Genomic DNA, 22,657 nt, shown 5'->3' on the forward strand with positions numbered 1-22,657 from the left:
TACACAATAGTAGTCCGCTATTATCCCCAATATGACAATATTCAAAATTTGATACGGGTCATGTAAACAGCATATTCTCTATGGATATTCTGAATTAGGATTTATTCCAAATGTAGCATTTGCTGATTAAGACACGTGGGATATTTCGATATTATTCAGGTTTCTGGAGATGGTTGGGAGAAGAGACACACCTATATTTAAAATTTATGAAAGACTTGGGGCCTCATTTATAAAACTGTGAATCCTTCCCAAAACACTGCATTCGCACAGAACCATGAATGTGCTGCGCAATTTTCTTTTGAGATTTATAAAACTGTGCAGCGCACATTTTGCACACAATCGTTCCTTTATAAATACCGCTAAATTCCGACCTGCGGTGAATTGTGAGGAGATTATCTCCGCCTAGTGTCATTCCACTTTTCCTCCCACTATCGTCCATAAATGGCATATCTTAAATAACTCATGAATATGGACGCTATCTTAATAAGATAATTGCATTGACTGACGTGAGGAAAATGACACAGAAGAAGGCGGAAAAAGCAAAGTTCTCAGAGGAGGAAACGGAGGTTGAGCTCCGGAAAAATGTGTAGAGGCCTCAGTAGAGACATTTAAAATAAATATAAACAGAGGGAGTGTCAACATGTAACCACAGCTGTGAATCAAGTTAAGTCGACCGTTATTATTTGTAAGGAAGTAAAACATATTCATAACATATAAAATATCGGAGAGCTATTTAAAAAATGGGAATAATATGGCAAGCCTCAATGTGTTTATATGTAGGATGATATTCAAGAGCATAATTTGCGATACGTGAGCTCCACGCATCAATACTTTATATCTCAGTAGGGTCCAATTTGACTGCAAATAGATTTATGTAATACACGAAATTTACCTTTTCAATTCATAACTGTAGGCCATAACTTTGCACATAACTTTTTCACAACTTCGGCCAAACGGACACACCTGCCGACGAATGCAGTTCGAAAATTCGATTAAAAGACGCTGCATGTCAACGGAAATATTAGTGGAATTTTCATTTTCATTAGCCATGTAAACAGCTTCATAGGAAATCTTTTCAGTAAAAAAAAAATTAACATTTTGTGCATGTAAACATAGTCATTGACATTGATCTTCTTATCTCACTCTCAGATAGAAAGCATTTCAGTGTATTTCCAGCCATCCAGTGTGGCCTATAGCACCACGACTGTGTTAAAGGAGTCTTGAAAGGATAAGGACAAATGTAATAAATGTGATAAATATTTATGATACAGTATTTGCAGGCTCCTCCGTACAGTAGTCGGTGTTTGAATATAAAAATAACCCTTAATAAAAAATCGGCTCCAGCCGCCCCCCCCCCCGCGACCCCGACAGGGACAAGGCTGAAGATGAATGAATGAAAGAATGCAGTAGAGTAAAAAGTACAGAATGTGAAAATGTAGTGAAGTAGAAGTATTATAGCACAGTACAGTACAGTTATTGAGTAGATGTTCTTTGTTACATTCCACCAGTGATCAGCTGTAGCTACAGCAGGTAAAAGGACAGAACGAGTAAAAGTTTGTGCAGTATGTTGAGTACTACTTTAGTTGGTAAATGTGGTAGTATAATCTTTATATCATCCCTCCAGAAGTCAAACAGCTCCTCCTCACACTTCAAATAATCTCTCTCTTTCTCTTTGATGCCTTTCTTTTTCTCTTCCCCTCCAGACAGTGTCAGTAATCAGCACTCATCGCTGTGATAACCTCGCTGTCTGCTACTCCACCACATCTCAGCCACATCCGCTCACATCCACCCTCAGGGATGACCTCACTCAGTCTCCTCAAGAGCACCACCAAAACCCCCATCCTTCATCACAGTGTGTCCATGTTGTTTTCATGTCACAAACACCAAACATTTTTGTTTAAAGTTGCACTAATCATTGTTTGTAGAATGGATTTTATTAAGTAGAATGTAGCCAAATGTATTTTAAGACACACTCTAAATTCATTTGATCCTTCAATATTTTCGAAAAATCTAAAAATATAAGCAAGACTGCATCTGTGGCTTGATACAATTACAGGATAGATGTCTTTACGGGTCCAAAATAATGGACCTGATCCAAAATGGACCTGTGGAAAATCTACCTGAACCCGACGTGCATACATTGAATTTCAAACTAGATGGGCACTCGGAGAGTGCAGAACTCCACCAAGGTCATATGCGCTATCTCACATTGTTAATAAAAATTTGGATCTGCTCCAAAACTCAACAGGTTCTTCCTTGGCCCATGCTACACTTTTCCACCAAATTTTATGACAACAGGGTTAGTAGTTTTTTTGTAATCCTGCTGACAAACAGACAAATCTGGAGCAAAGAAGGAAATCAGGTGACTTTGACCCAGAGGACTGGTTCATGTCCTGGAAGAACTAAGACATACCACAAACTAAACTAAACGTAACCGTCAGCTCTTTAAAACTTAAACTTAAAATAAGATATAATACACACCTGTTGATAAGAATACATTGCTTATTGTTTTATGAAAACACTGACGCTTTAATAAACCTGGCAGGAATAAAAACGCTCATAGAACTGCTTCAGCTAAGAAATGAAAAAGTTATTTCACCATGAAGGACACCATATGAAAATGTGTAAAGATATCAGTAGTGAGAAGCCTTTCTGTTCAGGAGCCCTAAACCCCACAGTCTGTCCTCAAGCCCTCCGTGAGGTTATTTGTCTTCCCAGATCTACAGCTCCTGCTGGTGTGGATCAGGTCCAGCTCAGCTCTGCCCCGCTCGGATTTGCTCCACTGCAATAGCCAGGGTTTCATCAAAGCCATGTGCGCCGTTTGATCCCTCTTTGTTGTTGAGCATAACCTTGAGCAGAGCAGTAGGTTTGGGTGGAGGCATCCAGCTGGGAGAGCATCAGACGGCGATAAAAACACAAGACGACAACAGAACTCAGCACCGCACTCACAAACAGCTGGGTGGCATCCTACTGGCCTCACATTCACCCTGGAAACATTTCATAAACACTTGATAAGCCATTATTCAGGTGATTCCCTGGATATATATGTGTGTGTGTGTGTGTGTGTGTGTGTACACGTGTGGGAAAAGTTCAGCACAGGCCTTGGCCGTGTGTGTGTGTTTTCACTTTATCTCTTCATTCTGCTGTGTACACCCTTCGCTTCCCAGAGATGAGGTTCACAAAACGCCTCAACAAGGAGACAGAGGAGTCAACCCATAGAAGGACAGAGCAACACACACACACGCACACGCACACGTACACACACACACACACACACACACACAACATCATCCCACATCTCCTCCTCATTCTGCTACCTCTTTCGTCTCTGGCCTCTGGTGGTTGCATGCTTAAATCCCAGGGGCCTAAGCCCAGTGGAGCCAGTGGTGTTGTGAAGGCTGCAATGTTTAATGCAACACAAACACGCAAACGCACCACAGTCCAGGTGGAATGCTCCATACCTCCCACCCAGTCCCCCACGGCCTCATGGGAGGCTGAAAACACAAGATCATTTTAAACAGAGGAGACATTTATGACGCAGGTTGTTATCTGCAGACAGGAAATAAATGCTAAGATAAAAATGGTGAATACCATACAAAATCCCCTATGAACACTTAGACTTAGACTACAAATATGAATGACTAAATAAAATAAGAAGATGTCACAATGTAACAGAAGAATGGAAGCTTATTGGCCTTCAGAGCTTAATTCTGAATGAAGACCACGTGATGTAGTTGAAAGCTGGTGAAGGGACTGGTAAAGGGACCTTTGAGCTTACATTTTTTGTTATAGAAATTGTCACCAATGCCCCAGATCCTGAACTTCTTTCTTTACAATGGTTAAAGTAAAAAAAAAATATTTTTGGAAATGAAGGCTGGAAACTGAGAAACAGCTAGCCTGGGTCTGTCCAAAGGTAAAGTAGCTCTGATGTGATTAAAACCATATATGTAGTTTGTCTCAGAGTTATGGATCATCTCAACTGTCAGTAGAAAGCCTTGAAGCCTTGAGCATATTTTCCTAAAAGCCAATATATTCCCATTCCTCCTACAGACATGCTGGGTAGTTGCTGGTTTCAGCTTGAGACTATGTAATGAGTATTGCCCTTTTCTGTTTTCTATTATTCTAAAATGACAGCCTTTGGGGCTGACAAAATAAGCCTCAAATAACACCAAACCTCTGCAGTAGCATGAAAAGAGTCTTTACACATTAACCGAAGCACCAACAACATAGCTAGTGACATCAGAGTTTATTAAAAGAGTGTTTTGAAAGACTTACCTACTCGACCGGTACCGGCTCCTCTCGTAGTAAAGCCCATTCAAGTCGATAACAAATACAATCCAAAGGGAAGGAGCCATTGATGATTTATTCCAGCAAAACACGTAAACCTTGTGGTTTTATAGTTTGGTAAAATATAAGTTAATAGTGGATACTGGATGGTAAAAGGTTTGGAAAAGTCCCACAGCATCATTCCTGCAGCGCAGAAACGTCACCCGAGAGGTCAGGGGGCATGTGTTGCCAGAAGACGCACAGTGAGTGCTGGCACGGGTAAAGCCGACTAGGGCTACCATTGCGGTAAGATGACCGTTCTCTGATAAACCAGTAGCTTACTGTTTTGAATCTGGAAGTTGAGACGCCGATTGAGACGCTTAGGCAGAGGGATTACCGTGTCTGCAGCAAACATTTGGAAAAGGACGACTTCATAATTCGTAGAAGAGCTTCTGACCCAAAGAACCCAAAGAATGTGTGCTTGAAGAAGAATGCCAGTCCACGAGTGCAGCAACTGGCTACGGATAGACTGGAGGTAAAGATATTTCCCCAAACTGCCACAAACCACAACATTTACGTGTTTTGCTGGAATAAATCCTCTCCTTTCCTTTTTAATTGCATTTTCTAATCGACTTAAATGGACTTTACTACGAGAGGAGCTGGTACCGGTCAAGTTGGTAAGTCTTTCAAAACACTCTTTTAATAAACTCTGATGTCACTAACTACGTTGTTTGTGCTTCATTTTATGTGTAAGGACTCGTATCATGCTATTGCATAGGTTTGGTGTTATTTGGAGCAATATTAGTGGTTAAAAAAGAAACTCACCGCTCCAAGCTTATCCGTGTTTGCCGCATTTGACTGTTAGTGACTGTTAGCCATTATCCCGGATTTCCCAGTTAGTTGTTATTGCACAAAAAAAAATGTCTTGATGACTTATTTGATGAGTGTATTTGCCTTAAAAGAGCCGGAAGTTCACTCTAAGAGTATATATGTTTATTACATGGCTTTGCTAAATACTCAGTTCTGATTGGTCAATCACTGCACTCTCCTGTTTTTATATAGCAGACCATTGCTATGTAGTCTATAACCCACTGACTGACCGCAGAAAGAAGTCCAACCGATTTAACATGCCCCCACACACACAGGCTTAATCCCTCTCCTGCCTACATGATCAACATGCAATGCAGCCTTATTTTATTATTATATGTTTTGATTTATTAAATGTTTGATGTGTTATCGTATGTATAATGGTGAAGTCCTCTTCTGTGTGGCCCTATAAGCCTATCATGCCACTACAGCTGCAGAATGGTTTAGGCTACAGATTCTGTAGAGAACAACATAAAACCTTTAACATTTATAATGAGTTCACACACAAGACATGCACTGTATCTGTATTATTGTGCCTGTAGTTGAAATAATACAATCTCATATTTATACTAAGCAGCTGAACCCAGTATGGTGCTTATGTTCTACATAAAAAAAATGTTTTTTTGGTCTCGACCTCAGTCTCGAACTAGTCTTGAACTAGTCTTGGTCTTGTCTTGGTCTTGATACTCTCTGGTCTTGGTAGTGTTTCGGTCTCGGTTTAGGCGGTCTTGACTACAAGTCTACTTTCTAATATTAATTTGGAGAGCATGCCACTTTGGATTCATAGTTAATGACTGGACAACTGGAAAGAGGAGAAGAAAACAGCAAGAGAGGTTTAAAGACTCATAGCTGGACCGTAGAGAGATGGACAGACATGAAGTCAACACTAAACAGAACACAGCGTTTAAAAACTGGTTCATCCAAAGGAACATGTCAACACACTCTCACAGTTACGGAGCAAACAACCCCAATCAGTTGTGGCGGTCTTTCATGCATCTGTTCAGAGTTCAACAGGCTGACGACGGTTCCAACCATAGAAACTAATCAGACCCAATGTCAGCAGCAATGTCAACTCCAGCACTTTGCTGTTTGAAATTCATCTGACCAATCAGTTTTATGCTTTTTTATTATTTTCATTCAACATTGAATATTCTGGCTAGACTAATTATTTGTATGTAAAATGTGGGCCAAAAGGAAGAGAAAGTAGGGACCACAGAGAGAAGAGAAATGCAGGGGTTGGAGGGGATATAGAGGCTGGACACATCTGCATGACAGTAGTTTGCTTCAACAAACATGTCAGCGTTCCACACACACTCAAATGACACAAACTGTTGCACACTCTCAGTGCATCCGTCACCTCTAATGTGTATTTATATGAAAATATCCGCATGTTTGCCTTTCCAGCACTAAGCACACAGCAGAGGTACACAGTGACAGGTAAATATAGCATGAATGGGAAACCCAAGGAGAGCTGCAAGAAGCATCTTTTCTACTGAGGCACTGTGCACAGGTCTTGAGAGAGTGTTTGACTTGATCAATGGGCAATATTTTAGTTTAGTTTTATGCCAGTCCAGTAAAGTGAAACCCTTTACATTCATTACTGCAAGCGGAGGGGCAGCAGAGGTTTCAACAATGACAAGTGTGACTGTGGTGTGACCTGAACTAACCCTTCCTATGCCCTCTGCAGTGGACACCTACAGTATGTTAAACATATGATGACCTGTAGAGGGCACTGTCCTCTTAGTTTACCTTCAGCTGCTCAACTCCACTGAACAACACGACAGCCCTTGTCCCTGCTGAAGCTTCTACGGCTCTCCTGATGGCTTCAGATGAACAGCCAACATGGTGCCATGTGTCTGCTCACATTGTTCTTTAGAAAACACCTCTGTTGATTGGATTATGCACTGGTTATGTGGCCAGAATACAGATGGAGTAAAAAGCCTTTGAACCTTTAGTCTCCACTCTAAAAGTTTGGATCTATAGTATTAGACCATTTTCTGATGGATTATTACATGATGCTCTATGGTCTAACATTTAGGTTTGAATCTGGATCATAACGGCAAAGATCTGCATTTTTTACATAATACACAAATACTTTGTTATATTACAAAATATTTGTGTTAAACAATGCATAGGATAAGAAATATGTAAATATATATATATAAAAACTATATGCACATGATATTTCCATGCAGCAACAACATTTGGACAAATAGAGATAAAAAATATTTGAATATACTGTATGTACACTACAATATAATGTATACCACATTTGAAATACTAATGCTGCTAAAAGTTAAGAGTATAATAATGAGTATAATAGAAATAAACCGGGTATTGCACAGTGAAATTCTTACTGTAATAATAGCACTGTTTATGGCACATACTGGTCAATATTGCACAGTTTTATAAATAATAAAAAAAAATAATTCCGGGTTAAACCAGCATGCATGTGAGACATCTAAGTAATGTCAGCAAATCAATAAAAAGCCTTAATATGCCACAGTGAAGGATTACATGTCATTGCCACATTGCTCTATACATCCAAAAAAAGCTGACACAATAGAGTTTCTAATTGTGAGCCACTTGTGTCTCTATGAACCTGTCTGAAAGTGTTCCAGTCCATGACAGGAAGCACTTGCCGTGCTGAAGCATCCTTGTAGAAGAAACTGACTCTGAGCTGCATTTAGCACAGTGGCATCCTTAAAGGTGGAGTCTGTGATTCTAATCTGATACTCTTTTGTCAGATTCAATCTCCTCATGCCCCCCTAGCTGTCCGTTCTGTGTGTTTCTGTTAACACCCTGGCTCTGTAAATGGGAAACAAACACATAGGCTCGGACGGAGCCACACAACTACTCTGCTGTGTGTGTTGAAGAGGGGACCGGCCTGATGACAGGTGGGACGGAGGGATGGTGAATCTGGCACATGCTAATGCTATCTTATGGGTTGAATATATATGTTTGGGTTATATATGTTTGGGGTGTTGAGTCCAAATATCAACAAAGTTTCTCCAGAATTGGATGATAGATTGAGACTTTCAGTTTACAAAGTGAAAAATACAACAAAACTTCATCTGCACAGTCCACTGTTTAATCTACATTGTAAAAACTTCATTTTAAACACAGTTTAAATAAGTGTATCTGATTGGCTGGCAGGTTTCTATTTGAAATCATACATATAAAGTAATGCACTGTCATTTGTGTATAAACCACATCTTTATTTCTGTTGAAATTACATCCAGGGCAAAGAAGGCAATCATGTGATGTAGTAAATGTGCGCTTAAATCCACGTGGGAGGAGGGTCAGGGTGGTGGATGGGACACCAAATATAAAACAACAGGACTTTCACCTGGAGGCTTGGTGTTTGTGTCCTGGAAGCACCAAACCATGCCACAACCTTTTTTTCTAACCTTAACTAATTACTTTTTCTGGTTTCATAGCATTATATTTCCCAAGATTTCATGGGAATTGTGAATGCGTTTACTAACCTGCCTGTTAGTTACAGTAATAGTCTTGAAGATTTTAGATGTCTGTTAAGTCATTATCTATCACCAAATGAGGTAACACATTATGATTATGGTGACAGAGCTGGAGCAAGAGAGGGTAGGCTGAGCTAACGCAACAGATCACTATTCAAATCATTTGTGTGTGAAGTGGCATACTGTTTTTTCCTGCTGTAAGTAAACAATTATTATGTCTTAACCAACAAAGGAAAGAGCTATGATTACAGATCATTGACTGTATATAACAGTGAACGGCTTGACGTCTCTCCAAAAGTGAAGTCAAAGCATCTGGATCGCCTCCTGGTGGCTGGATGACAACATCCTGGATATTTTGGCTTCATTTTGGTACAGTCTAACAGATATCTTTGATACTGTCACTTTGAATTACTTCCAAACAGGACGCTAATCTATCGCAGGGCACATAGAGACAAACATTAAGACTCACATTCACTCTCATGGGCAATTTAGAGTCATCAATTAACCTAACACGTGCATGTCTTTGGACTGTGGGTGGAAGCCGGAGAACTCAGAGAAAACCCACACAGACACAGGGAGAACATGCAAACTCCAAACAGAAGGGCCCCCAGCCGGGATTCGAACCAGGAACTGGTGAGGCGACAGTGCTAACCACCACTTCACCGTGCCGCCCCCATTGAAATAAGTGTCCATGGTATATGTCTGAAAATGAACTTGGCTGTGTTCCACTATAGGAAATAATGGTCTCCACTACCTGCAGGAAGCAGTGGCCAGTTTATTCTATCCAGCTAATGAAGTCTAATACGACAGTCCTGCTTCATCAGCAATGCTTTGAGTTGAGTTGAACATGTAAGTAATTCCATGTCCTATACGTGACCTTCATGAAGATTAAAATATTCAGTTTTTGTTAAACTTTTTTAAGAGACTCGTTGATTCAACTTTATGGTGCTGCCAAACTTCATTGCATAAACATCGCATAAACATGGGGTAGACAAAATAACAGAAACACCTTTAAGGACATTATAACCTTCATGGAGGTAAGACGAGTTGCAGGGCTGTTGTACGTGTGTAATAGAGCATTAGCTGTAGCCAGGTGTACCTAATAATCTGGCAAATGTGTGTATACAGCACAAAGAAAAGTGAGGATAATGAGGTCTGGGTGCTGTAGCCTCGAGTCACTTTCCTTAAACAAAGCATTCGGCAACATTGGCCAACTAGTTATTTGTCTAACCCTTACCATACCTGACAACTGCACAGGTTTCATGCAGGATTATTGTTGGAATAATAAAAAAACAATTTGACAGTGGTTCAACACCATTGTCATTATAAATAATGTGGAGATCACTGAGGTCTGTTCTAAGGTTTAAGAGAGGATGTCAAAGGGAAACAATGAAAGTGAAGAAGAGAGAATAATGAAGCAAAGCAGAGAGACAGTGAAGTGATAAAAGTGAAACATGTGATGAGTTCAGTTAACACAGTTGAGCAGCTAGTGGCCCGTGTGTGTGTTTGTGTGTGTGTGTGTGTGTGTGTATTTATATGCTGCTGGCTCCACAAGAGCTCATTTCCCCCTAAAAATAACATGCTCTGCCAACACCACAAGCCTCACACACGCACACACACACACACGCACGCACGCACACACACACACGCACACACACACACACACACACACACACACACACACACACACACACACACACACACACACACACACACACACACACACACACACACACACACACACACACACACACACACACACACACACACACACACACATTTGGAAAAAGAGGCAATGAAAGCCATGAAATGAGCCTCCTGCCTGGTGTTAGTGCTGTTGCCCCTAAAGGCTGGGAATCAATTAGTGTGTGTGTGTGTGTGTGTGTGTGTGTGTGTGTGTGTGTGTGTGTGTGTGTGTGTGTGTGTGTGTGTATGTAAGTAAAACGTTCATGCCTATTAGTCTCATCCAGTCGTACTCTCTGCCTGTTTTACTAATAACTTATTCTTTGTTAATTGTCTTGTTTCTGTCCATAGTGTTCTTTCAGGTGATGGAACAAACACTCTGGCGGCCATATTGGAGGTTGGTAGCTGTTGGGAGATAATAGCTGCAAACAGCTCATTGTTTTTAAATGCAGGACTTGGCTATAGCCGTCATTTTATTAGCTAGCTTACCATGGTAAAGCTGCCACAAAATGAATCAGACCAGCACAGTAGCATGATGATTTTGTGCTGTTGGGCTTATTAGGACAGAGATGATATAGGTATGAATGACAATATTAGTTTTTTGATATCAGTGAATAAGGTAGAGTATTTGTTAAGCACTTTAAAACAACCAATGACGACCAAAGTGCTGTACAGAGGAATAAATAAGATTAAAGATTGAAAAAGTTTCACATGAAGCACATAAATTACATATACAACAATAAATAAAAAAACATAAAACATAAGCAAATATAACATAGGTAAAAAGACATGAAACATAAGTAAAACAAATACCCATGTGATAAAAGCAGTCAAGAATAAGAAAAATTTAAAATCAAGTAAATAAATAAAGTCAATGTCTTACTGAGTATCAAAGGCCACGGAGAAGAGATGGGTTTGAAGAAGTGATTTAAAAACAGACAGAGAAGAGGCCTGTCTAACGCGCAGAGGAAGATCGTTCCATAATTTGGAAGCCGATACAGCAGAGGCAGGGTTCTCTCTGAGCTTCAGTTTAGTTTCAGGCACAGGAGAGGCTGATTATCTGACCCGAGAGAGTGGGCGGGTGTATAAGCTCAGATAGGTAGGGCAGGGCAAGACCATTCAGGGATTTAAAAGCAAATAAAATAATTTTAAATTGGATCCTAAACTGAATAGGCAACCAGTGGAGTCAGGTTAAAAGGGGGGAAATGTGCTCATGTTTACGCGTGCCATTTAAAAGACTTACAGCTGCATTCTAATGAAATTCTGTGCTTCTTAAGTATGGAACCCAGTGGGAGCAAATAGAGAGAGAAGAGGAGAGGGCCAAGAACTGAGCCCTGTGGGACCCCACACAGGCGAGGAGCAGAGGAGCTACAGATTCCCCAAGGCTCACACAGAACGTTCGATCAGCCAAGTACAACCTGAACCACTCCAGTGCTATGCCCTTGATGCCCACCCCCACTGCTTCAAACATGAGATCAATATTTCATGATCCACTGTGTCAAATGCAGTAGTCAAATCTAAAAGCACAGGGATAACACAGTCACCAGAGTCAGTAGCTAAAAAGATTTCATTAAAAACTCTTAAAAGGGCTGATTTGGTGCTGTGCAGCAATTTTAAAACTGGATTGGAAAACTTCTAGAATATTGTGTTCTTCCAGAAAGGACGTTAATTGACTGTGCACGATCTTCTCCAGGATTTTTGAGAGAAAAGGCAATTTGGAGATAGGCCTGAAATTAGAAGGAACTGCAGGATTAAGAGCAGGTTTTTTAATCAGAGGTTGTACTACTGCATGTTTAAAATTTTCGGGGACGACACCTGAGGACAGACTGCTATTAATGACTGTAAAAGCAAATGGTCCTACAGTCGGGAAAACCTCTTTAAATAGTCAAGGAGGGACAGCATCGTTGGAGAACCTGAGGTCTTCAAATGACAAACATCTCCTGCAAAAAGGAAAGACTCACAGGCTCAGACTGGTCAAAGACAGTCTAGCAGGAGACAGAGATTGAAGGGTCATGAGCAAAAGGTAGGATTAGAGCCCTAATTGAAGTCACCTTATCAATAAAGAAGTGAAGGAAGTTTTCACACACAGCAAGGGTCGTTTGTTAAAGGATCATCTACAAGTAATTGAGAGTAAAACGTAGGCATCTTGTCATTTCACTGATTTGTACACTATATAAGAGTCTATAGTCACAGCAGCTCTGTGACGCAGAGCTTTGCTTTGAGCTAAGTGCTGACTTGCTCTTGATGACAATGCTAACATTTAGTATAGCTGAGGCTGATGGGAATATCATCAGTATTGCAGAATCACAAAATGATATACATTATAATATTATTAATTATATACATACATTTAAATTTGACTTACAATGACTAATAAAAAGGTGCTGCCTACAGTCAGTCTGTATGTGTGCATACTTTTTTCTGCCCGATGGTGGTATGCGTGTAATCTGTTTGGATTTTCCTGGTGGTCCTTGAATGGTTGACCCCTCACAGTGAAAGTAACTGGATCGAAGGCAGAAACCTTTACGGCCAAATGATGCCAGATTGGACAACTTTCTGCAGACTTGGGCAGCTTTATGATGGATTATGTCAGGTGGGAAAAGCATGGGTCGTTGGCAAAATGTTATCCTGGTTTGTCATAGTTTGTCAATGTTTTTCTTTTCAATTTTTTTTAAATTTTCTTATTCCTTTCTGGTTTTGTAACCATCCTGGCAGCACTGCAGTAGTTAGAAGGCTGATTGACCAGACTCTCTGGCTTCTGGTCACAGTCAGACCAGCAACAACCAGAGATGTAAGCACAGGAGCATCTGTAGTAGGATCCTAGAATTCGTCAATATGAGAGCCAAACAGCTGGACGGTTGTCAGATCCATGCAGACTAGAAAGAAAACAACTGACCCATAATGACACTATGATAATAACATCCAACATTCACTCTGTGGTTTCTGTGACATGAAAGTGCTTTCAAAATACTAATGACTTGTGAAAAAGTCATGCCACGCCACTGAATGTATGTATAAAACTGCAATCCATCTAATTCTTATTGATATTAGAGCCTGGACCAAAGTGGTGGACTGACCTGCAGACACACCAGCACAGCCATCCATGGAACAATGACACAGGTGTGCCTAAAAACAAGCTTCTATCAGTCCGAGGAAGCATTTAGATGGCCAATCAGACTGGGGGTCAGTGTCCCTCGGACCATCCCCTATGGTTATTGTACATTTTTGGTAAGATATATTTTAGATAATTAGTCTATAGTAGGACCTATTTGATGTCAAGTCTTATAGGAAAGGGAAGATTCAGGACATCTAAGTTTCAAATAAAGAGGATTAACCTGAGTAAGGGGATTGTGTTCAACAGTGATAGTGAGAACCATGCGGAAACTTCTAACCTCCTGCACAGAGACTTCTTTATACAAATGTGTGTACAACACAAAGTTTATACACGCATGTTAACTGTGTAAATAGTTAGCAGGACTATAAATGGTGCATGTCCAAACCCGCCCCACTGCACATGAACGATTTTAGTTTTACAAGCAACCTTATCTCCTTAACTGCATGTGAAAATAAAATCAACCATACAGAAAAACCCATTGATAATGCAATCACATTGCTCTGAGCTTATTATTTCATGAACTTTTTTAAGCAACAAATTGACAATACAATATAAGACATCAAAGCATTAGTCTGCAGTATTGCAAAGTCATCCTGGTCCCTTGCTTTTCTCTTAAAACTTTTCATTTTAAGATGAAGGGTGTAAGTTACCCTAAATATCCTAAAATGTTATTCTTGTTATTAATGACAGGTTTTTACCCCTGGACAGGGACTTAAGGAGGCCATATTAGCCTGTATTAGAGTTAGACTTCTCTTTATTGATCCTTTTGGATGACTCCCGCAAGGAAATTAAGTTTCCAGCAGCTTATAAAAACACAAGTGAGGTATAAAAAAAACAGTATAAGATAACCAATAAACTCTTAGCTAAATAAAAAAAAGTATTTGTTTACATTTTGGCAAATTGGCACCATAAAACTATTAGCAGTTCCTGTTAATACAACAATCACAGGATTACTTTGATAGTCAAGAAAACTTGGCAAGTTCTGGAGTTATAATTATTAGTCATTTTTATTTTTTTATCATTCATTTAAATATTATTTAAGTGTATGCACGATGGACATCAGCGATATCAATATCATCGGAAAGTGCAAGTCCAAGTTTCATGGGCCAGTTACGCTACGCTGGAGGGACTCATTTGCATAAAGATGAGACCTCAACTCTGTGCAAATACAGACCGGCCGATGCACTGCAACCCCCCTTTAAAGTCACCGCCACACTCCCACTAGGCACTGCACGACTGCCTTTTCTCTCCATAGGAAACCAAAATGAAAATGTTGTGAAAATATCCCGAGCTGTGAGCCACAGACACTGAATGTTGGAGCTTCTGACTTTGTTCATGTAGCCTGATATCAGACACAATAGTTTCACTCTGTTTCCATCTTCAGTCAGACATTGCCTGCTCTCTGAATGGTTGCTTGCACCTGTCTTTGCCTCACATGTATCACTCTTCTTACCACTGCTAGTCTCCTTGAAAACCTCATTTACAGGTATTTGCGTATGATCGAGAAATTGTTAGCTAGCCAATACATCAAACAGCTGCCGTATACATTCAGAAATGCAATCAGCTGTTCACAGCTATTGTTGTCAAGGAGCACAAGCCCTTCGACATGGCCGCCAGAGGGTGTGTTATGTCTCCTAAAAGCCTTGTGCACATTGCCACAATGGTCTCTTGTCTTTCAGCGACCCAGATGTTTCCTGGTCAGCCCTACGACCCCAAGTGTGTCACAATAATTGTACACACTCTTGTGACAAGAGGGCTCAAAATAACATGCCAGAGCTTTACCACATTTGTGTGTGGTGCACGTGTGTGTGAGCGTGAAAAAAGTGTGAGGCGCCAGTGTGTACCGCAATGCCAAGGTCTCTGCTTTCTCTGGTTACCCATCAGCTGCCATCTCTTTACCACCTCACCATGGTTGTCTGGCACACATGCATGTATGTTCACAGGCTTACACACACACACACACACACACACGCACGCACGCACGCACGCACACGCACGTACGCACGCACGCACGCACGCACGCACGCACGCACGCACGCACGCACACACACACACACACGCACACACACACACACACACACACACACACACACACACACACACACACACTGAAACTGAAAGACAAAGACAGACACAGAGAGCCCAGTAAGTATGTGTGTGTGTGCTTCTCCTGTACATTATATATAGAGATAGTTAGTGATGCTGCTTTAGATGTTGAGGAATACTATGGAGTCTATCCAGTAGTTTAGAGGGGAAATCATAACTTTTTTGCCTAAACCAAAACATTTAGTAATATGAATTTTCAACCACATTTGATTCCATATCCTGGCTGCCTTGCTGCTGTATCTTTCCCCTCATATTGACAGTAGCAAATGGCATCCAAACTTGAACCCACTACTCCCTACTGAAAGTGAAGTGTTTCAAAAGCAAACACTGAACTCTTTCTAGGTTTTAAAGGGGATGTGCTGTCTTGTGCAAATACATGAGGATTCTAATCCTTTCTCCAGAGGAGATTCATGACAGTTTAACTAAACAAATAAATGAAACAGAGCCACTTTCACTTTTTGTCTTTTCTTTAGACACATGCCAGATGTAATCCTTGCCACAGCAGTGGTGAGAGTAATTATTCAAAACCAATATGGTTCCTTTTTCTCAAGTCAGTGTTTCATTGTTTTTACTCTTTACATTTTAAAAGAAAAATACATTTGATTGAATAATTTGGTAGAAAACTCTGGTGTCAGCTAGGGCTGATGTTATTTCCTGAACTGTACCAGTTTGGTATCTTAGTCGTCTGCAATGTTTGTGCCAAAATCATTGTGTCTCATGAGATCCACAATATTGTGGTGACTTTATTTGGTGAAAGACACAACCCTATATACCTCCGTGAAATCACATAAAGCCTTTTTTATATTTGCTTGTTTAACCACTGTTATTTTTGATCACACACAAAATAAATTTTTATTCCTTTTATGGCATTAATGCAATCAAGGCAGAATAACGATTAATGAGTGATTCTCACCAGCTCTGTATTAAACAACAAGTAATCGACAGCCACACACTGTTGTGCACTGTCAAGCCACAATTATGCACAGCGGATCGACTGCATGGTGACATTTAGTACAACCAGCATCAGACTGTTGTAAAAACAACCACAGAAACCTCTGTACTTATGTGCTCATCAAACATCTCATTATAATAAATTCTCTACAGCTTCTACTGGGTTGTAAATCAGCAGGCGTGTTGGAAACTAAAAACAGTTCATACATGCTCAATGAAAAATCATTGACCTATTAAAACTTGTCTGTATGCTAATAACACCAGTCCTCCCCCAGTGTCTTCATTCAAAACAACAGGTAACTGGGGCAACGACTGCGCACGCCATCTTCTCTTTAATAAATCTGGCCAAAGTGTCGCCTGGAGCCTCAATTTTTAATTACAATACAGGTAGAGGTGTGGCTGAGATGAGCAATATGATGTGAGCTAGATGGATCTACAAAACATTTATCACAGGAGACTATTGTTCGTCTGATGCTTCGTACCGATGGTAAGCGTGTGTTTCTTTTAACCATAACCATAATCCTTCCCTAACCTTAATAACAAATCAAACATCATCAAACAACTGACAATGACAAACTAATGGTAACCAACATGACAATGTGTATTAATTACCCATTTGAACCCAAATCATGACCTTTTCTTAACCTAAAACCTAAACCTAAACCCTAACGCTTTTTTGAGACTAAACCCAGAGGTGGAAGTAATTTGTCATACATGCAAAACATAAGCAAACCTAAAGTAGCCTTCAAGTCTCAAGAAGGTCCCAGGTTACTCTGGAGAGAGTCAAACAAGTCAAGTCGAGTCCCTGCTATAAATCAAGCAAGATAACTCAAGTAATTGCTCAGGTGAATAAAGTCCCAATTCAAGTCATATAAAACCTGATGATCTACCCCAGTTTCTACATTAATTTAAAATGGCCTTTCAAGACATCTGTGTCAATACATATAGGCCTACGTTTTGGAAAAGCTTTAAATCCTCCCTTCAGTTGCACAGTGGTTAGTGCTAATTAGCAAATGTTAGCATGCTAACACTGTGAAACAAAGATGACAATATAAACATTATACCTGCTTAACATCAGCCTGTTAGCAGTGTTAGCCTAGAAGCATGCTTATGTTGGCATTTCATTTGAACACAGCAATTGTTCTCTGCCAGAGACCAAAACAACTGGTTACAAACAAACTCTGGTACGCTTTGTTTGTAGTCAGAACATGATCTGACCAAACTACAAGGTGTAATTTACTCACAAGTTTGAGCTAAACAACTGCTTGCAAGCTGTTCTGACGCAGCCAACAGCTTAGAAAACATCAGCACAAATATCGAAATAGGCATTATTTAAAACTGACCACATATTGAGAGTGACACTAATGGAAGTAATGGCACTTCCACTCTAACACTGAACAAAAATGCAACATGGAAGCTCTCTAGTTAAGGCAAAGAATATGGTCAATAACTTGAAGGGAAGCCCCAAATGAGTCCTCTTTTACTAGCCAGTACATTCCTACATTATTTGATTTGACACACACACACACACACACACACACACACACACACACACACACACACACACACACACACACACACACACACACACACACACCTGCCGCTTCTCTAACATTCAGTTCAGCTGTGCATGTGTCTGTGTGAGCAATATATGGTGTACTGTAAGTGGTTACCATTCTTCTGCGGTCAGTGTGGTAATTACTGTGTGTGCCACTGTTGTGGAACAAGATGCCAGTTTATATGCTCAATAAAATAAAAAATAAAATCATACCCACAAAAACAGAGACACAGCCTTGGAGCACCGTGCAGGTGCAGCAGAACCAGTCAGAGCAGGGCAAGAGGAGGAAGAGGAGGAGGAGGGTGATGACGGACATGCTAATGAAAAGTAGCATTCAAATCCCATTTCTGCAGCGGAACACTAAAGATGACTCAGCAGCCACAGGGAACTGACTGATCGCATCCTGGTTAACAGGCTAAAGGTGACAGGCGCAGGTGAGGTGAATGAGGTGTTTATTTGTGATGTGAGAACAGTTGAGAGGTGACATTTTACCACTCGTAATCATAATCATTTTCAGAAATGTTTCATGTGTGAGCCAATGATAACCTGACATCTCCAATACAGGGCTGCAACTAATAATTATGTTCATTATCAATTCATCTTCTAAGTATTTTCATGATGGAAAAAATAATGATTTGATATGTACAAATATATCTGTCACAGATTCTCAGAGCCCAAGGCCACATATTCAAATAGCTGATTGTAACTGACCAACAGTCCCAAACCCTGTAGGTATACATATTATAAAAGAAGGAAAATAGACATATTTGAAAAGCTAGAGCCAGTGGATTTTTTTCACAATTAATCAATGGTAATAATGCCAAGCAAACATTTGTTTACATTATTGTTATTGTGTAATACATCTCTGTTGAGTGTGAATTCACAACCCTTCAAGTACTTACAGGGTATTTTTCAGTTTGAGCCATTCTGGATTGGATATTCCATCAAATATATATTAATTGTGCACACCCAATTTTATCTACTTTGTGGTTATCACTATCCCTGAAAAGAGGTGAAGTCCCTCCCCTTTAGTGTCCACCATGGGACTTTATGCTGTAATATGTCAGCTAGCGAACAGTGAGAGACGAACATTTTTTTGATCCTGTTTTAATTGTGCCATTAATTTCTCATATGAAGATTGTCAATTTAAACAATATTTTTGCAAGTCAAGAAAGTATCTGTTTACTGCAGGTTGGTCATAATACTATTTAATTCTGTGAGAAACTGCCTGTTGAACTTCATCTCTCCATTTGCACAATACATGTCATCTATGATAATGTCTTGCTTGATGACAGCTAGGTAATTTAGCTATGTTACACACAAGTCAATTGATAAATTTCATATGTGTCATGGCACATTTATTTTTCTCTCCCCATTTACTAACATACATGTATATTTTCTTCTAAATAGGGTCCTCTGGTGGTCTATTGAAGAGGAGGGGCTTTGCCTCTCTATAAAGTTTCAGGACACATATATCAACAAATGTACCTGACTGAACTGGTGGACCTTATGTGAAGGCGTACTCCAGTATTTTTAGATGAGTTTTCTAAGGAAAATGAAAACAGCTGTATAATGCCTTCTGTGGCTCTGGAGATGCATTGTCAAGTTTGAGAAATAACCCTTGTAATGTCATAGTGATGTAATCTGCTTTTAGAATCCACTCACTTATGAGTGGGCATTTAACAGGCATGAATTAACTCATGAGAAGATGCTTTCAGGATGCATTATGGGAAATGTGGGACCCTGTCTTTTTTTTAGCTTGACTGACACAGGAGTATAAGTCAGGATATCTGAGCCTCTGCTGCTTCGATTTTATTTTGAACAATCATTTTGAAAACACTGTGTCTTTTGAGAGTTTTCCAACTGTTTGAAAGTGCAACACTAAATAAACAGTGCCCCTTTAAACTTTTTTTTTCGTTGTATTTCTACTCTGCTATGACTAATATTTTGTTTAATGTGGATTCATCACATAGAAAGAAAAAAAAAACAACTCAGTGAAGGTTCTGGAAGGACATCTACTCTCTCTCCATCATTGAGAAATTCTAGATCTGGCATCGCCCTGCCTACCACCGCTGCTCCTGCGCATGCTCGCTTTAAACCATAGACTATATAATAAGGATGGACATAGCTTCTGGTTCTGTAGATTGAAGCCAACGCGGAAGTGCCTTAAACCTGCTTTCTTTCTAATGTCCAGCAGGGGGCTACTCCACTGGTTGCAAAAAGAAGTCTTTTTCTATAGAAGTCAATCAGAAAATGAGCCTACTTCTCACTTTTTTCATTACTTTAGTAAACATTTTCCTAATGCGTTTATGGGCTCAATTGCTAGTTTAAGTCTCCTTCAATACAGCATGATGTTCATTTAGTAAATTATGGTTCCATTTAGAGTCAAACAGACCATAAAGAAGGGGGTGTTTTAGCAAGGGCTACCTTGTGATTGACAGGTCACCGTGCTAGTGACAGTATAGGAGCTTAGAAATATCCACAGCACTGTGTACATTTAAATAGCTAGTTTTTGGGTGTCTTTTTGACCCTCTCTCAGTGTGTTTTCACTTCATCACAGTTCATTGTAACGATGTGGTCCCCTGAAAATGTTTTGATCAGAGTTCTAACAAAGCCAATATTAGCTGGCTAGTGCTAGTGTTAGCTGTAAACTTAAGGGAAACTGACAACTTTCAACCAACTCTGTGTCCCTGCAGATAATAGCGTCAGCAACCGAAGCTTCCAGCCAATAATCCACCAGAGAAACGTGTCAACTGGTTAAAGAACAGCAGTGCAGTTTCTCTCTTTAGCATTTAGCTTAGGGCAGCGTCATTGAAACAACACCGGAGTGCAGCCTGACACTGCTAAGCGCTCCTCCCTTGCACTGCCCTCTTGTCCAAATTTGGCTTCAAAAACCCAAGATGGCGACAGCCAAAATGCCAAGATGCAATTTCCTGGCATTTAAACAGTTATCCGCAAACCAATGGGTGACGTCACGGTACCTCCATCTCTATTATACAGTCTATGGCTGAGACTTTTTGGTGAATACATTCTTGCTTCTCCCCCTAGGTTGACCAATGAAATAGCAGCATGAAATAGGAGAGAGATTCAGCCATTGGCCATCCACCGTTACTGTGTTTTGGATAAAGAAATATTGTACTGCACAGTTTAAACGGCCACACTGTTGTTTTTAGGGCTGCCCCCAAATAGTCGACCAAGCACTGGTCAACCAAACATCATTAGCCGACAAAAATTTAATTGATCCATTGGTCGCAAGAAAAATAAAACATTTGGAGCTGTGTCTTGTCAAAATGAAGTGAAAATATATGTGACTGGCGGCTGCTCTAAGGGTGCACTCACACTGTCCATCCGTAATCTGCCCAAACAGGTTCCACGGGTAAAGCCTAGTTCGTTTGACCAGTGTGAGTGCAACTGCACCGAGCCTAGCTGCGGCCAGCTTGCATTTGGGAGAGGTGGGCTTTTGTACGCGCGTTTACACATTTACGAGCATGAGTGTCCGCACAAATACGAGCACGAGCACGAGCACGAGCATGAGGCCTTTGGCGGCTCTGACGTCATTTTATGTGCGCCTCTTCGGACATAGAAAAAAAAAAAAAGACGGACCATGTGCGGACATTTAATACAATGGTGGCGAAAGGTTCATGTTGGTGTGATGCGGAGGTGGAGTGTTTACTGCAGATTTGGTCGGATGAAAATATTCAAAAACAGTCGGACAAGACGCACAAAAACTCTGAGGTCTATGGAAAGATTTGTAAACAAAGCGACGCAATGCGTGTGAAGTGTTACGCCGTGATGACGTAGGGACAGGCAAGAAGCATCCGCCTGAGGCCCAGGTAGTGTGAGTACAAACGGGCCTGGCCAGCGGGGGGAGAGGAAGGGGGGGACAAGTACCCTAAAGCACGGGGCACGGTACGGACGGACAGTGTGAGTGCGCCCTAAAAGGCTGGAGGGCTTTTAATTTGCAGGGCCAGATATAGGAAGTCAGACACTCTGTCACTGTTGGTGTTTTTTTTTTAACACAGCAGGTCCAGGGCCCTTCGACATTGTGGTTAGACAGTTAGGACGCACTCACACTGTCCATCTGTACCGTGCCCAAGCACGCTTCACCGCTAAAGTCTAGTTCGTTTGACCAGTGTGAGTGAAACCGTACGCTTGCCGGCCACAGTCCGTTTGGGAGAGGTGGGCTTTTGTTAAGCACGAGCACATGTACGAGCATGAGCGTGCACACATGTACGAGCACGAGCACGAGGACGAGCATGAGGCCTACGGTGGTTCTGACGTCTTTTTGGTGTCATGCGCAGGTGGAGTGTTTGCTGCAGATTTGGTCGGATGAAAATATTCAAAAACAGTCGGACAAGACGCACAAAAACTCTGATGACCCCAAGAAGGTTAGATGCAAACTTTGCAAGAAGAACTTTGCCTATAAACTCGTTCACGACGAACATGACCTCCCACCTTAAACAAGTAATTGACGTTAGCCTAGCTACCTGCCCATATTCCGAAAGTCTCCTTGCTGATTTGTTAAGAATAAGAGTAGAATAAGACTCTGAAATAATTTGCTGGTGTCATCAACAGGCAGAAGACTCATAGCGTGTTGTGGTTGCTTGCATCTCTGGAAGTTATCAAGCAAGC

At 40.7% G+C, this 22,657-nt stretch overlaps 1 protein-coding gene across 1 annotated transcript in view; it reads right to left on the bottom strand.

The window, feature by feature from the left end:
* Nucleotides 1–22,657, bottom strand: part of wnt4 (wingless-type MMTV integration site family, member 4) — a 32,175-nt gene that overhangs the window by 6,720 nt on the left and 2,798 nt on the right. The window lies entirely within an intron of this gene.

Source organism: Echiichthys vipera (genome assembly GCF_963691815.1).
Source record: "Echiichthys vipera genome assembly, chromosome: X".
NCBI lineage: Eukaryota > Metazoa > Chordata > Actinopteri > Perciformes > Trachinidae > Echiichthys > Echiichthys vipera.